This window comes from Lipotes vexillifer, unplaced genomic scaffold, assembly GCF_000442215.2.
Source record: "Lipotes vexillifer unplaced genomic scaffold, Lipotes_vexillifer_v1.1 scaffold263, whole genome shotgun sequence".
NCBI classification, from domain to species: Eukaryota; Metazoa; Chordata; class Mammalia; order Artiodactyla; family Lipotidae; genus Lipotes; species Lipotes vexillifer.
This window is the reverse complement of record NW_006796752.1, coordinates 3,179,120-3,196,513: the sequence shown is the minus strand read 5'-3', so window position 1 is coordinate 3,196,513 and position 17,394 is coordinate 3,179,120. Positions and strand designations below refer to the sequence as shown.

At 38.3% G+C, this 17,394-nt stretch overlaps 1 protein-coding gene across 3 annotated transcripts in view; it reads left to right on the top strand.

Moving 5' to 3' along the window:
* ABCC5 (ATP binding cassette subfamily C member 5) overlaps positions 1-17,394 on the top strand; it is an 88,575-nt gene that overhangs the window by 9,447 nt on the left and 61,734 nt on the right. The window lies entirely within an intron of this gene.

Sequence of the window (17,394 nt, the reverse complement as noted above, 5' to 3'; positions counted from 1 at the left end):
TCAGCAGGAGGTAGCATTTGGTTGGAGACTTAGAGGAATAGTTAGAATTCAGAGAAATAAGAACATGCCTGGTAGAAGAAAGAGCTGTGGGTAGGACCAACTTGGTGCTGTTGGCTTTGAACATGAAGTGTGAAGTCATATACGTAGAAGGATAGGTCAGTGAGTTTCAGATGATGTGTTCTTGAATAATAGGCCAAGGAGTTTGGATTTTAGTTGCTTTAAATTAAAACTTTAGCAAAAACAAGACAAAGCTATTTGACGCTTTTATAAGTTTTTTTTATTGTGGTGGTTGTTTTTCTCAGTGTGCTTAGGCTAAAGCCAAAGGTGACTTGTTTTTCCCTAGCATGTGTATCTTTTTTTTTTCTTTTTTTCTTTTTATTTCCCTAGCATGTGTAATCTAGGAAAGGAGGAAAGATGGAAAATAAGCAGGGCTTCCCTGGTGGCGCAGTGGTTAAGAATCCGTCTGCCAATGCAGGGGACACGGGTTTGAGCCCTGGTCAGGGAACATCCCACATGCCACGGAGCAACTAAGCCCGTGCACCACAACTGCTGAGCCTGCGCTCTAGGGCCCGTGAGCCACAACTACTGAGCCCACATGCCACAACGACTGAAGCCCGCGCGCCTAGAGCCCATGTGCCGCAACAACAGAAGCCACTGCAGTGAGAAGCCTGCACATGCAACAAGGAGTAGCCCCCGCTCTCTGCAACTAGAGAAAGCCTGCACGCAGCAACGAAGAACCAATGCAGCCAAAAATAAATAAATTAAAATAAAAAAAAAAAGAAGTATACCACTGGTGGAATTTGCTTTCTACCAAGTTAGAATATTCTGCTTCTAGGCAAAGTAACAAAACAAATATTTGCAAAGTCCAATGACCTTCACTTAGTGTCTCCTTTAGTTCCTTGTTCGGCTGACACTGTAGCCGTGGTTGGAGTGTTCATAAATAGTGAGTGGAAATATTTCGGTGAAGTGAAGTTACATGCTAGAGACAAAGATGTGGGTGTAATCTCTTACCAAGAAATATGATTCTAAGATATATTACTATGAAAGAATTATGGTCTCATTATAGAAAATGTGCAAATTGTAGATTATAGAAAAAATAAATCACCCTTAACCCATCTACCTAGAGACAACTATTGTTACCATAAAATAGTTTTGTCTAGTACATTACACTTAGAGAATTTAACTCTGAAAGCTTTTCTTTATGGACTAAGGGTATGTGAATTTTTCCATGCTCTTGTGTTTTCAGTGTCAAAAGTATTACCTGTGAGTCTCCTTGCTGTTAGGAAGGAGAGCAGGGTGAAGATTAGTATTTGCAGTCTCTGCATTATTTTTCTCTTGAATGCTACTCAGTGACTCAGCACATTTTCTGGACAGTTAGTAATAGGATGCGTAAGAACACCTGCCTTTTTTTTTTTTTCTTTTCCCTGAAGACATCTATAAAGCTTTATAAATCTTAGTACGGTATGATACGGTGTCTGGCCTGGTGCCAGATGTTGGTCTCCAATAGCAGCCCAGAGCTCTCTGGTAGAGATGACAACAGTGCTGCCATTGGTGCAGAGCCCAGGTGGCTTTCCTGCGTGGTGACTGAGTCTACCACGTGGATCTCCTAAGATTGGCCTGATGCCTTGATCATGAGCTCTCTTATGCCATCTGCAGCAGGACTACTGCTTCTTTCCTAGGAAATGCTGTTTAAGGGAAATAAATATAGCTTGTTGGCATGAGTTAAAGGAGCTTTCTGTCAAAAGGGAAGAAAAGTATTGGAACTAGCTTTTTGTTTTTTAAGCAGTTTTTAATACCCAAACCTTTATTTTGTTAAGATCTATAACTTGGAAGTTACAAATGGTTAATGAGAACTTTCTCAGTGAAACTTTGGTTTTGCTTTGAGGTAGCCTTTTGCTAATGCTTTTTTGAATGTCTCACCATTCTGTCCCTCCCTCTCTCTTAATCAAAAATAAAAAGGTCAATGCCGGAAACAGGAAACAAAGCCTCCGGAAGTCTTTGCAACGGTTGAACCTGTCCGTAGAATTAAGCTTATTAAGTCTATTCCTTCCCTCCTTACCCCCCTTTTAGGGAGTTAACCTATGTAGATAATCAATTAGATGTTACATATGTTTTAATTATTTAAGATTATTTTCTGAATTAGCTGTTCAAAGAATCAACTTAACTGTTATTAGATATCAGATGAAAACTTCTGTTTACTAAAGCAGATATGGTGTTGAGCAGTCACTTAGTTTCCTTAAATGTTGTATTCTCACAGTGGAAAAATAGCCAGACTGCCCAAATCTTCACCTTTGCCTTTGCTTCCCACCATTGTCAGCGGTTCCAGTCTGCTCTGCGGTACAGGAGTCACATGTTGGACCCACTAATGTCTTATTCTAGGCATTTAACATGGGCTCACATGGTACTTACTGATCACTGAAGGGAGTTTCATTTACAAATTATATTTTGGCTTTTTTTTTTTTTTTTTTTAAGCTAAAGCCTGAAAATCTTGAAGGGATTTTGTCAAATGCAAATGACCAGCATCCTACTATCTACATCAGTGGTTCTCAGTTCAGGCTGCGTATTAAAATCACTTGAAGAGCATTAAAAAAAAATACCAATGTTCCAGACCAATTAAACCAGTCTCTGGGGTCAGGCTCAGGCATCCATGTTGTTTAAAAGCTGCCCTGGTGATCCTAATGTGTCAGCAGCACTGAGAACCTCTGCCTTAGATCTCATGCAATAAAGTCTCTTCTGTCCCCTCAACCGATGGGGCTCCAAGTGTTTCCCATGTCTTTTTTTCTCTTCTGTGATTTATTTTCAGTTTAGTCCTTTGAAACCTTATCATTATAATAACAAAGTTAATCTCACACCCCAGTGTAATAGGAACTTTAGAAAAGTTCCTTGGAATTTAGCTTATGAAACAATTGAAAGCCCTCAAATTTCTCCAGATTCTGGGGCAATGCTAGATTATGAGCTGTGGAAAAATACCTGTTTCACCGTGATGGTGGTAAGTTATATCCATTGGTTTTACATATTTACACTTGTGAATTGTAATAGCTTATCCTCAGCATGAGAGTAATACAGCCTAGTTACAGATTAGTGAGCTGGGGTACAAGTTAATTCATAGCCGCTGAGCAATAGGGCTGAAGTTAGCAGGTTCCCTGACTTTGAATGAATAGTCAACCCTTTCTATTGTATTCTGCTTCCTTCCTGTGAAGATTACGTTCTAGAATTTCGCTGTCCCTTGACTGAAGTGACCGCTCTTTGGAAGTTCTTAAGGGAAATGCTAGAGACGGTCAGAATCACGTTAATAACCCATTGGAATAAGGAAGTGCTGAGAATTGGGAGAGGAAATGTCCTTCATAGTGTCAACTTGTCGGGGAGAGGGAGAATTGGGGACGCCTGGAGTCAGCTGTTCCTGGGAGGGTATCAGCTTTTTCATTTCTTTTTTAATTTAAAAGAAAATTTAACTTTAATTGTTAACATTTTGAGTCTCTTGAAAACTGTATTTGACAGTGTAACAGTTCTTCTTAAAAGTTTGTCTTTTTAAATGTTTGTCGTAAAGGCAGCTGTGGGGCTGGGACACCTGCAGAAAAGCTTTTACTTGGGCCAGAAGGGTTTATGAGAAGAGGCTACCCACTCTGTATTTGTGTTAAGACCTTGTGAATTAAGGAGAGGGTAGGAAGAATATGCTGTAGGGTCTGAGGCCTGTCCGTTCTGATTGTGCCCCAAGTGCGGCTTTCCTTGTGGGGCGGGCCAGATGGGAATATTGCAGCCTTTAATATGCTTGGAAGCTGAGAGGTGCCTCTGGTTGATTCCTTAGCCTCCAGGCTTAGCAAGGCTACCCTGCTGTTGTCCTGTTGTCGGGAAAGGATTGTTTAGCCTGGAGAATGATTGCTGGGGAATGATAGCCTGGGGACAAGATACCAGGGGCCTCCACGCAGGGGGAAGCCCGTGGTTGCCCTGTCAGCAGACATTCCGCTCTGGCAGCCTGTTAAAATGAGATGGGACAAACTAGATAAGCGGAAGCCATGCGGTGTGATAGTGAGAGCTAATTATCCCAGCCCTGGGGATGGTCTTAGTGCACAGAGCCTGGAGGGCTCTTGTGCAAACCTCTCTGTTTGCTTATGGATTGAAAGTTCCTTGTTTCCCTCATGGGATTGGCAGGTAAATGACTCTGTGTTTCCCTGACCTTTGTTTGAACCATGGCAGAATCTAAATTTCATTGTCCCCTTTTAGTTCCCCACTGTCCCTGCCCTGCGCCATCCCTATCACCTTGGTAGGAAAAAAAAATGCTCATGTCTCCTAGCCACAGTCCTCAGGAAGATACAAATGGCAGCAGTATTTCCTTGTTTAATGTTTTCTCAACTCCTGGATCAAGCAGTATTTTTCCCTTCAGAATGAATCAACTGCTGCGGACACCTTCTGTGGCCGCAACATCTGGCCATGGAGAGACCTTCAGTCTGCAGTGCCCCTTAAGAGAAGTAAAGGGAAATGAGTGCCCTCATCTCGTCTCAGGAGAAGCCTTAAAAAGTTACTTCTAAAATTGATTTAAAGCATTGTAACGTAAAAAGCAAATAGGCCTGATAAAACACATTCCCCTAGATCATCATACATCGAGTACTAGCCGTGTTAGCTGTTTAGCTATCTAGGGCTACTTTAGCACTACTGACATTTGGGGGCCAGATAATTCTTTGTTGTGGAGGCCTGTTCTGTGCATGGTAGGATGTTCAGCAGCATCCCTGGCCTCTACCCACTGAATGCACAGTTGTGACAACCAAAAATGTCTGCAAACATTGCCAAATGTCCCCTGGGCAAGCAAAATCACCCTCAATTGAAAACTACTGGACTACGCTATCCAATACTGTAGCCACCAGCCACATGTAGCTATTGGACATTTGAAATGTGGCATGTCCTAATTGAGATGTTCTGTATATATAAAACACACACCAGGGCTTTCCTCGTGGCACAGTGGTTAAGAATCCACCTGCCAATGCAGGGAACACGGGTTCGAGCCCTGGTCTGGGAAGATCCCACATGTTGTGGAGCAACTAAGCCCGTGCACCACAACTAATGAGCCTGCACTCTAGAGCCGGCGAGCCACAACTACTGAGCCCGTATGCCACAACTACTGAAGCCCACGCGCCTAGAGCCCATGCTCTGCATCAAGAGAAGCTACCACAATGAGAAGTCCGCGCACCGCAATGAAGCGTAGCCCCCTCTCGCCACAACTAGAGAAAGCCCGTGCACAGCAACAAAGACCCAACACAGCCAAAAATAGATAAGGTAGATTAATTAAAAAAAAACCTTATAAAAAACACACACCAGACTTCAAAGACTTAGAACTAAAAAAAGAATATAAAATATCTCATTAATAATTTTTATTAATTACATGTTTAAAAGATAATATTTTGTATATATTGGGTTAAATAATGTATATTATTATAATTAATTTCTCCTGTTTCTTTTTACTTTTTAAATGTGGCTACTAGAAACATTTATATTACATTTGTGGCTTGTATTTTATTTCTGTTAAGCAGCACTACAAGGGAGTGTTGCTCTACTGTAGTTTAGCCATTAATCTTCTATTAGGCATTTAGTTCCCAGTAAACCATTGGGGTTAAATGACTTTTTTGGTTTGGAAAATTTTCCTTCCTATAGTAATACTATGGAGACAAAGCATATGTAAAGTGTTACATATGACCAGTTTGTTCCCCTGAGTACCTGCCAGTGACATTAAAAATTGGGTCAACGTTCAGATGACATGTGGTTGTCTTACATTTCCCTCCTTCTCGGGTTGGATTTTATCTCTATTTCTATTAAGGTATATATTGTTGTAGCTTAAAATTTAATTTTAATTTCTTGATTGGTAACATTGAATTCAGAAGCTGAGAGAAGCTTCTGAACCAATTTAGTAGATTATTCTGGATTTTGACCTTTTATAAATACTAGAATGTAACCTGCATTAAGGCAGTGATTTCGAGGTGCAGATCTGTTTTTTCACTCCTGTGTCCCCAGCACCCAGAGCTGTGCCTGGCGTGTAGTCCCCTCAATAAATACTTGCTGAATGAATGGATAAAACATGTTTTTCAGTAAAAGCTGACTGTTCAAGATATATTATTATATTAGTTACCTGGTCACTCCTTTAGCTGTATTCCCCTTCCCCTTAATGCTAATTTCATTATGCAAAAAGTTTTCCTTTTTATATTTTAAGCCATCCATCTTGCCTTTGATAAGTTTCAGGCTTTGGGGGGAAATGGAGACTATTTCCTTTCCCTAGGTGGCTAAATATGCTGTTTAATTCTCTTCTATTTATTTCATCATTTTAATGTAACTTTTGGGGTTAATTCCAGATGGATTAATGTATGGTGTGAAACCTGGATCTCAGTTCATCTCCAATCTGTTTGTATTTGTCCCAATGATATTCGCTGAATTGTATTTCCCTACCGTGTTATATTATTTATGCATTCATATAGTAAGCCCATACAGCTTAAATATATTAAGTCATTTTTCTTGGTTCATTTCTTTTCTTTTTTTTTTTTTTGCGGTACGTGGGCCTCTCACTGTTGTGGCCTCTCCCATTGTGGAGCACAGGCTCCGGACGCGCAGTCTCAGTGGCCATGGCGCACGGGCCCAGCCACTCCGCGGCATGTGGGATCTTCCCGGACCGGGGCACGAACCCGTGTCCCCTGCATCAGCAGGAGGACTCTCAACCACTGCGCCACCAGGGAAGCCCCATTTCTATTTTTAATGCACTCAGTCATAGAACGTTGATTACTCACTTTACAGAATGTTAATATGGTAGGTTAAATTCGTTTTTACTTTAGATAGACATTTTCCCCCCTGGCTTGCTTGGCCAGGTACGCTTTTTTGGGAAGCCTAGAAAGAAAGAGAAGTTAGGTGTCCAACCAAACAGTTACAAGTATAAGACCTTTATGTAGTTACTGGCAGGGTAGTATAAAGATGCTTTTATTTTATTTTTAAATATCAGTCCATAATGTAATCATCATTTAGCATCTACTCACCTTTGGTTGAAAAACAACCAGGAAGTGGATTTTTGCAATTAAGTAAAATAGTTTATTTACATTCTAGTGTTCTAATCATGTACTTGTGCCTTTGACTGTGGAAATTACCATTTGCTTATAATGAGGTTAGTTAGGAGAGTCATAGTTTATTTTAATCTGATACTCACCCTGGGGAAGAGAGGAGAGCTGGCTGTCTATAAAGACACATCTGAGGTCATCTTGTACAGTGATGAGTTATTTGCTTGTTTTTCTTTGAATGGCACATAGCATAGTGATTAAGAGCCTCAACTCTGGAGCCTGGATTCAATCTCTGCTTTTAAAGATCTCTTCAAATCTTTGCTGCTACTTCACAGTTTCCTCAGATGTAAAACAGGGGAAATAAGAGTATCTACCTCATAGGGTAGTTATGAGAATTATAAGAGTTAGTATCTGTAAAACATTTAAAACAATGCCTGGCACATAGTAAATGCTATGTTAGTTTGTTATTAGTTCATTTGCCCAAATTTTCCCATCACCTTCAAGTAAGCAGTTTGCCTTTACAGATACATGCTAGTCATGAGATCGGGCTATAAACAAAAAAGATTGCCCTAACTTCCTCTGTTTCTTGCTAATGTCCCAGAGTAGGTGGGATAGAGGCAGGCTCAGGTCAGCAAAATAGAACTGAAAGTACTAAAACTAAGAGCAGTTCTCTTTTGCAATAATACTGGAGTACATATCTTATAATAAGGTTAATTAAACAAACTGGATGGATGTCTAGTTGCTTGGAGCTACACTCTTTAATCCTGTAATCCCACGGATGGAATTTATCCTAAATAATCCAGAAAGAGAAAAATAAACTGTAATTGTTTATTATACAATTAATAATAAGCAAAAGAGCAGAGAAATTAAACAGAAGTGGATTGGTTAAGAAGATTTCTTAGTGGTATGTCATGCAGTTTTACATGATAATAATACAGATTGTGGGGCAACATGGAGATATTCTGGTTGCCATTTGAATAATAGGTGCCAGGCTCTGTACTGTGCCAGGGGCAAGGGGTGCAAACAAGAGTTAGTCAGCCTGCCCTCCAGGATTTCTTAGTACAGGCATCCTATTGCAGTGGCACAGTGCAGGGAAGACATATGAGGGGGGAAATAAATTCCCTAATCTTGAAAGAGTCAGGGAAAGCTGAAGGAAAGAAGAATAGTTGAGATAGGCTGTATGATTTATCAGATGGATAAATTGGTATATAGTTAATACATATTAAATGTTTGTTATATACCCAATACTTTGCTAAGCACTTTTCATTATCCCATTAATTCCTCTCAACACTTTGTGGTAGGTGCATGTACCATTGTAAAAATGAGGAAATTGAAGCTTAAAGTGGCTAGGTAACATGCGGAAAGTTGGTGGCAGAATCAGCCTGTGAGCCCAGGTCTGTTTTCTGAAATCCATGTGCAAAACCATTCTACTTCACAATGGCCTCCAACTATGGGAAAATTCTGCCTAAGGAGTATGAATACTTTAAGACCGTAGAGAACATAGTCTTATTGGAGTAAGGGGATTTTCTCTTGATTTTCTTGATTGTGTTATTTTATCATTCAAGAGCTAAACACCTGTTGCTTACTGTTTTGAGGGTCGTGTCACCGAAGAAGCTAGGTGCAAATATGGAGCAGGACTGTTTCAAAACAGAGCATCCTGCATGAATCTTCTTATCTCCATCAGATATTTCACTGTCCTTATATGGGCAGTGAGTAAGATATGACAACAAGATTGACAGTTTGGGAAGCAGTTTAGGAAAGAATAGCAAAAATATGATGAGACTTGGAAAGTGGATTGCTTAGAATGGCAACTTTTGATTGTCTTAGATCAACAATATAGACTTCTCCATACCTTTACTGTGGTCATTCCTACTCCATGTTTTATTATTCTATGAAAATTTGAGAATTAGTTCAACCACTTTTTCAACCACTTTTATGGGAGTTTTTCTTTGTCAGAATAAAATTATACTGAGTGCCTTGTTCTAAAATCAAAAACATTGCAAGAGTCCTCAGTCTCTGATATGTTACAGGCATTTGATAATGCTTGTATAGTACTCATGATATGCCTTTGGGAATGAAACCTTGCCTGCCTGCTCTCATCTGAGTCTTTTTAGAGAGGCTTTGAATTCGGCATTCTCCATTAAGGGAAGTAACTTACTACCAGGAGGTGGTGGAACATGACATCATGTATATAGTCAAAGGAACAAAACTCATGCAATAAGAGGATTTTGTTTGTTGTCATCCATTGACTTTTCTATTCGTAGGTTTTGATGAAAATTGTAACTAGGCATTTTAGAGATGAATAAAATGAAATTAGTGTACTACAAAGATAGAAATTAGAATATTTTTTATCCCCAGCATCTGGGACAGTCTTGTACATAGGTGCTCAGTAAGTTATTTGTTGAAAGAATAAATGAAGATGTGAAGATTTTAGTTTTCTCTTAATGCTACTATGTCATTCTTATGTGAGAATACTAATGGATGGCATACCAAGTTTTCCTTCTCTGATGCCGTAACGTCAAAAGATGTTTATAAAACTCTCCTCAATCTTGAACTTGGTTCTCCTGGAAAGGCAAAAGAACTAGAATGACTAAACCAGTTTTGTAAAGGACGAATAAAGTTGGAGATATCACACTATGCTATTTTAAGACTTACTAAATAGCTACAGTAATCAAGTTAATGGTATCAGTGAAGGGATAGACAAATAGGTCAATGGAATAGAGTCCTGAAATCGACCCATACAAGTATGGCCAACTCATTTTTACATACGTGCAAAAGCAACGTAATGGAGAGATGAATCTTCAACAAATGGTGTTGGAACATTGGACAGCTATAGTCAAAAAAAAGAGCCTTTGCCTAAATTTTATACCTTATATAAAAATTAATCAAAAAATTAATCACGATGGATCACAGATCAAAATTTAACACTATAAAACTTTTAGAAAAAAACATAGAAAATATTCATGACCTGGGGTTAGAGCTAAGAGTTCTTAGACATGACACTAAATGCCCAATCCTTAAAAAAATCAACAAATTAAACTTGATCAAAATATAAAACTTTTGCTCCGTGAATGACCCTATTAAGAGAGAAAATACTTTCAAATCATCTGACAAAGGACTTGAATCCATAATAGAGAAAGAACTCTCTAAATGCAACACTAAGAAGAACAATCCATTTAGAAAATAGGCAAAAGACTTAGACACTTCGCCCAAAAGGATATATGAGTGGCAAATAAGAATAGGAAAAGATGTTAAACATCATTAACCATTAGAGTAGTGCAAATTAAAATCATGATGAAACACTAAACCACACCTGTTCAGGTGGCTAATATAAAAAATAACGACAATACCAGGCAGTGATGAGTATGTGGAGAAACTGGATCTCTCATAGATTGCTGGTGGGAATCTGAAATGAGACTGTGACAAAGTAATTTCAATGACAACTAATGTTTGAATCATAAGTAATGTCAAGTCACTTTACATAGTTCTCACGCTATCAAAACTTGAAATAAGACGTGGGGTCCCCCTTCCCTTACAGATTTGTAGTTTATATATTTTCTGAGCTTAAATTACAGTTCCAGCAGTGTGCTTCAGAACCTCAGTGAAGTACAAAGGAAATTTCCATATTTCAAGATCCATTCATTTTATTTTATTTAATTTTTAAATTTTTAAAAATTGAGGTCTGGGGCTTCCCTGGTGGTGCAGTGGTTGAGAGTCCGCCTGCCGATGCAGGGGATGCAGGTTCATGCCCCGGTCCAGGAAGATCCCACATGCCACGGAGTGGCTGGGCCTGTGAGCCATGGCCGCTGAGCCTGTGCGTCCGGAGCCTGTGCTCCGCAACGGGAGAGGGCACAACAGTGAGAGGCCCGCGTAAAGCAAAAAAAAAAAAAAAAAATTGTCGTGTAGTTGATTTACAATGTTATATTAGTTTTTTTTTTAAATCTATTTATTTATTTATTTGGTTGTACCAGCTCTTAGTTGTGGCAGGCAGGCTCCTAAGGAGTTGTGGCTCACAAGCTCCTTAGTTGCAGCTCTCCAGCTCCTTAGCTGGGGCACACAGGCTCCTTAGTTTTGGCATGCAAACTCTTAGTTGCGGCATGCATGTGGGATCTAGTTCCCTGACCAGGGATCAAACCTGGGCCTCCTGCATTGCAAGCACGGAGTCTTATCCACTGCACCACCAGGGAAGTCCCTACAATGTTATAATAGTTTCAGGCATACAACATAGGGATTCAAAATTTTTATAGATTATACTCCATTTGTAGTTATTATAAAATATTGACTATATTCCCTGTGCTGTGCAATCTATCCTTGTAGCTTATTTATTTTTTACATAGTAGTTTGTACCACTTAATCCCCTACCTGTATCTTGCCTTTCCCCCTTCCCCTCTCCCCACTGATAACCAGTAGTTTGTTCTCTATGAGTCTCTTTCTTTTTTTTTTTTTTTTTGCCGTATGCGGGCCTCTCACCATCGCGGCCTCTCCCGTTGCGGAGCACAGGCTCTGGACGCGCAGGCTCAGCGGCCATGGCTCACGGGCCCAGCCGCTCTGCGGCATGTGGGATCTTCCCGGACCGGGGCACGAACCCATGTCCCCCGCATCGGCAGGCGGACTCTCAACCGCTGTGCCACCAGGGAAGCCCGAGTCTCTTTCTTTCTGTTATATTCACTAGTTTGTTTTAATTTTTAGATTCTACATGTAAATGATAACATACTATTTGTCTTTCTCTGACAAACTTCACTAAGCATAATACCCTCCAGGTACATCCATGTTGTTATAAATGGCAAAATTTCATTCTTTTTTATGGCTGAGTAGTATTCCATTGTATGTATATGTATATGTATGTGTGTGTGTGTGTGTATATATATATGTATGTATGTATGTATGTATATACACACCATGTCTTTATCCATTCATCTGTTGATGAACACTTAAGTTGCTTTGAGATCTTGGCAATTGTAAATGATGGTGCTATGAACATTGGGGTACCTGTATCATTTTGAATTGGTGTTTTTGTTTCCTTCAACTATATACCCAGGAGTGGGATTGCTGGATCATATGGTAATTCTATTTTTAGTTTTTTGAGGAACCTTCTTAACTGTTTTCCACAGTGGCTGCACCAATTTACATTATCACCAACAGTGTACAGGGTTCCCTTTTCTCCACATCCTTGCCAACTAATGTTATTTGTGGTCTTTTTGATGATAGCCATTCTTACAGGTGTGAGGTGATAACTCATTGTGGTTTTCATTTACACTTCTGATTATTAGCAATGTTGAGCATCTTTTCACATTCCTATTGTCCATCTGTATGTCTTCTTTGGAAAAATGTCTATTCAGGTCTTCTGCCTATTTTTTAATTGGGTTGTTTGTTTTTTTGATACTGAGTTGTATGAGCGGTTTATATATTTTGGATATTATCCTCCTATTGGTCATATCATTTGCAAATATTTTCTCCCATTCAGTAGATTGTCTCCTTTGCTGTGAGAAAGCTTTTAGGTTTAATTAGGTCCCATTTGTTTATTTGTGCTTTTGTTTCCTTTGCCTTAGGAGACAGATCCAAGAAAATATTGCTACAATTTATGTCAAAGGGTGTTCTGCCTTTGTTTTCTTTTAGGAGTTTTATGGTTTCTGGTCTTACATTTAGATCTTTAATCCATTTTTTAGTTTATTTTTATAAATGTTCTAATTTTATTCTTTTATGTGTAGCTGCCTAGTTTTCCCAACACCATTTATTGAAGAGACTGTCTTTTCTCCATTGTATATTCTTGCCTCCTTTGTGGTAGATTAATTGAAAAGATCCATTCATTTTAGAAATAGGTAGTAATGAGGGATTTCCTTGGTGGCACAGTGGTTAAGAATCTGCCTGCCAATGCAGGGGACACGGGTTCCATCCGTGGTCCGGGAAGATGCCACATGCCATGGAGCAACTAAGCCGGTGTGCCACGACTACTGAGGCTGCGCTCTAGAGCCCGCGAGCCACAACTACTGAACCCGCATACCACAACTACTGAAGCCCGCGCGCCTAGAGCCCGTGCTCCACAACAAGAGAAGCCACCGCAATGAGAAGCCCGTGCACCACAATGAAGAATATCCCCGAGCACCGCAACAAAGAGTAGCCCCCTCTCGCCGCAACTAGAGAAAGCCCATGCACAGCAACCAAGACCCAATGCAGCAATAAATAAATAAATAAATTTATTGAAAAAAAAAAGAGATAGTGGCGATTGTTGTGTAACATTGTGAATATAAGTAATGCCCCTGAATGATACACTTAAAAATGGTAAATACACTTAAAAATGGTAAAAATGTCAATTTTTATACTGCATGTATTTTGCCACACACACAAAAATAGTCCATTTAATTTTGCCATTCAGTGACTTCCACCTAACTTTGAATTGGAAGTGACAAATCTGCAATGTAATGATATGATAAAGGCAAATGTCAAGAGGAAAATCTAATAGAATTCTCTGATGCCTATCAAGAGATAAGTATGCTGAACTAAAATCATATACTCATGGATTGATTCAGTATTTGGCTGTACCTATCTGTGTGAAAAGAGGTTTTCAAAGATGAAATTATAATATCTTGTTACAAATCAGCATTAACAGATGAAAATTTACAATCAATTTTGATGAAAAGGGAAAACTATTTTTTAAAATTTTATTGACGTGTAGTTGATTTACAGTGTTGTGTTAACTTCTGCTGTACAGCAAAGTGACTCAGTTTTACATATATATTCTTTTTTGTATTCTTTTCATTATGGTTTATCACAGGATATTGAATGTAGTTCCCTGTGCTATACAATAGGACCTTGTTGTTTATCCATCCTGTATATAATAGTTTGCATCTGCTAACCCCAAACTCCCAATCCATTCCTCCCCTCTCCCCCCTTGGCAACCGCAAGTCTGTTCTCTATATCTGTGAGACTGTTTCTATCTCGTAAATAAGTTAATTTGTCATATTTTAGATTCTACATATACGTGATATCATATGGTATTTCTCTTTTTCTTTCTGACTTACTTCACTTAGTATGATAATCTCCAGGTCCATCCATGTTGCTGCAAATGGCATTATTTCATTCTTTTTAATGACTGAATAATATTCCATTGTGTATATATACCACATCTTCTTTACCCATTCATCTGTTGATTGACATTTAGGTTGCTTTCATGTCTTGGCTATCGTAAATAGTGCTACTATGAACACTGGGATGCATGTATCTTTTTGAATTATAGTTTTGTGTGGGTGTATGCCCAGGAGTGGGATTGCTGGATCATATGGCAACTCTATTTTTAGTGTTTTGAGGAACCTCCATACTGTTTTCCATTGTGGCTGCACCAGTTTACATTCCCACCAATAGTATAAGAGGGTTCCCTTTTCTCCACACTCTCTCCAGCATTTATTATTTGTAAACTTTTTAATGATGGCCATTTTTACAGGTGTGAGATGATAACTCATTGTACAATAGTTTTGATTTGCATTTCTCTAATAATTAGTGATGATGAGCATCTTTTCATGTGCCTATTGGCCACCTGTATGTCTTCTTTGGAGAATTGTCTATTTAGATCTTCTGCCCATTTTTCAGTTGGATTGTTTGTTTTTTTGTTATTGAATTGTATGAGCTGTTTGTATATTTTGGAAATTAAGCCCTTGTCAGTTGCATCATTTGAAAATATTTTCTCCCAGTCCATAGGTTGTCTTTTCATTTTGTTTATGGTTTCCTTTGTTGTGCAAAAGCTTATAAGTTTGATTAGGTCCCATTTGTTTATTTTTGCTATCATTTCTATTGCCTTGGGTGACTGACTTAAGAAAATCTTTGTATGATTTATGTCAGAAAATGTTTTGCCTATGTTCCCTTCTAGGGGTTTTATGGTGTCTTGTCTTACATTTAAGTCTTTAAGCCATTTTGAGTTTATTTTTGTGTATGGTGTGAGGGTGTGTTCTACTTTCATTGATTTACATGTGGCTGGCCAACTTTCCCAAAACTACTTGCTGAAGAGACTGTCTTTTCCCCATTGTATATTCTTGCCTCCTTTGTCGAAGATTAATTGACCATAGGTGTATGGGTTTATTTCTGGGCTCTCTGTTCTTTTCCACTGATGTGTATGTCTGGCTTTGTGCCAATACCACACTGTTTTGATTACTGTAGCTTTGTAGTATTGTCTGAAGTCTGGAAGGGTTATGCCTCCTCCATTGTTCTTTTTCCTCAGGATTGCTTTGGCAATTCTAGGTCTTTTATGGTTACATACAAATTTTAGGATTATTTGTTTTAGTTGTGTGAAAAATGTCATGGGTAATTTGATAGGGATCACATTAAATCTGTATATTGCTTTGGGTAATATGGTCATTTTAACAATATTAATTCTTCCAATCCAAGAGCATGGGATATCTTTCCATTTCTTTGAATCATCTTCAACTTCCTTTATTAATGTTTTGTAGTTCTCAGTATATAAGTCTTTCACCTCCTTGGTGAGGTTTATTCCTAAGTATTTTATTTTTTTGATGTGATTTTAAAAGGGACTATTTGTTTGCATTCCCTTTCTGATATTTCATTATTAGTATAAAGAAATGTAACCAAGGGAAAACTATTTTAAACCCCAGTTAAGTGAAATGTTATTCCCTCATAAAAGAATTTCATTCTTCTCATTAGTAGACCTGTACCACCAAAAAAATTGTACTCAATTAGTATTACTATATTTTGAATTTTGGCAATAAACATTTTGTAGAAATTTGTTTTCTTTTGTAACATAAGTACCTACATAATATCCTCTATTTTGTCTCTTGGCCCACAAAGCCTAAAATATTTACTAGCTGGACCTTTACAGAAAATTTTGCCAACCCCTACCTTAGAGCACTGATGTTTCACTCTTTGTTCTTTTCTAATATATGCTTTGAAAGCCTTCACGATTTCTCTCTGTGCTCCACTTTAGCTGCATCCCACAGATTTTGATGTGTTACAATTTCATATTATTTAGCTCAGAATATATATACTAATTTCGACTTGATGTCTTCTTTAACTCGTATTATTTAGAAGTGTGTTGCAATTTTTAGATATTTGGAGATTTTCATGTTATCTTTGTTACTGACTTCTAATTGAATTCCCCCGGGGTCAGAGTACATACACTGTGATATCAGTCTTTTGAAATGTGTTACGGTTTGCCTTGTGACCCAGCATATAGTTCACTTAGGGCAGCTATCTAGTGTGTACTTGAATTGGCATTATTTTAATTTTTGTCTCCTTTTGAAGCTTAGAACATCCAAATAAGGCTGGTCCTTGTCACCTTCTGTACCTACTCTGTACGTATTCTCAGTTTCTACTCCCTTATAGAGAGTATGTTTGTATTTTTAGTGTGTCTTTCTGCTTTCTCAATCCAATGGTTTTCTTTTCTTCCCCTTGTGGTTATGGGCAGCTTAAAGATTAAATAAATATTACGCAAACAAAACAAAACAAAAAAACCTTTGTTATGTACTTGAATTTCAGTAGACTTAATTTCATTTTTAGGTGCCATAAATAAGTGTTCACCTTGTAACTAAGGACTTTATATGAGTTCATTCTTTTCTTGGTGTTGACTCCTTTGTCACGTTTTGTTATTATTCTCTTGAAGGTAGACTCTGTTTTGAAGTCTGCCTTGCCTTTGACAAAAGGGAAAAAATGCTTCCCAGTTGCTGTGTACTTTCCTGATACTAAGCAGTGACTTATCTGAAGATTCATAAGTATGCTGTGAACTAAAGCTATTGTATTTGAGGAGAGAGCCACATAGGCATGCAGGTGACCCCCAGGCACAAATCCTTAATTTTTGAGTTGCCTCTGTTTTGTGTGTAAAAGAGGTGGTGTGTCAAAATAGAGACTCCACTTTGTGTGAGGCACAGTGTGTTAGGTGCTGCACCACTTAACTTTTGCTTGATCTGGGGATCTATTCTTTCTTGCTAGTTCACAATAATTGCTGGAAATATTTGTGAGAATGTGAGAAAAGCATAAGGTCCTTATAATCCTTACTTGAGGAGAAGAATGCTTACGTTTCTGCAACAGTAACTACAAAAGTAACTTTGGTTGATAAACAACAAGATCCTACTGTATAGCACAGGGAACTATATTCAATATCCTGGGATAAACCATAATGGAAAAGAATATGAAAAAGAATATATATATATATATGTATAACTGAATCACTTTGCTGTACAGCAGAAATTAACACAACACTGCAAATCAACTATACTTCAATAAACTTTTTAAAAAAATTAAGTGACTTTGGGTTACTTTTAGAGTAAACGGGCATAGACGTGTCCAGATTTTTGGTCCACCCTCTTCTGTCACAGTCAGACTTTGAATTATATGCATTTTTGTTAATATGATTAATTGGTACTTGTAA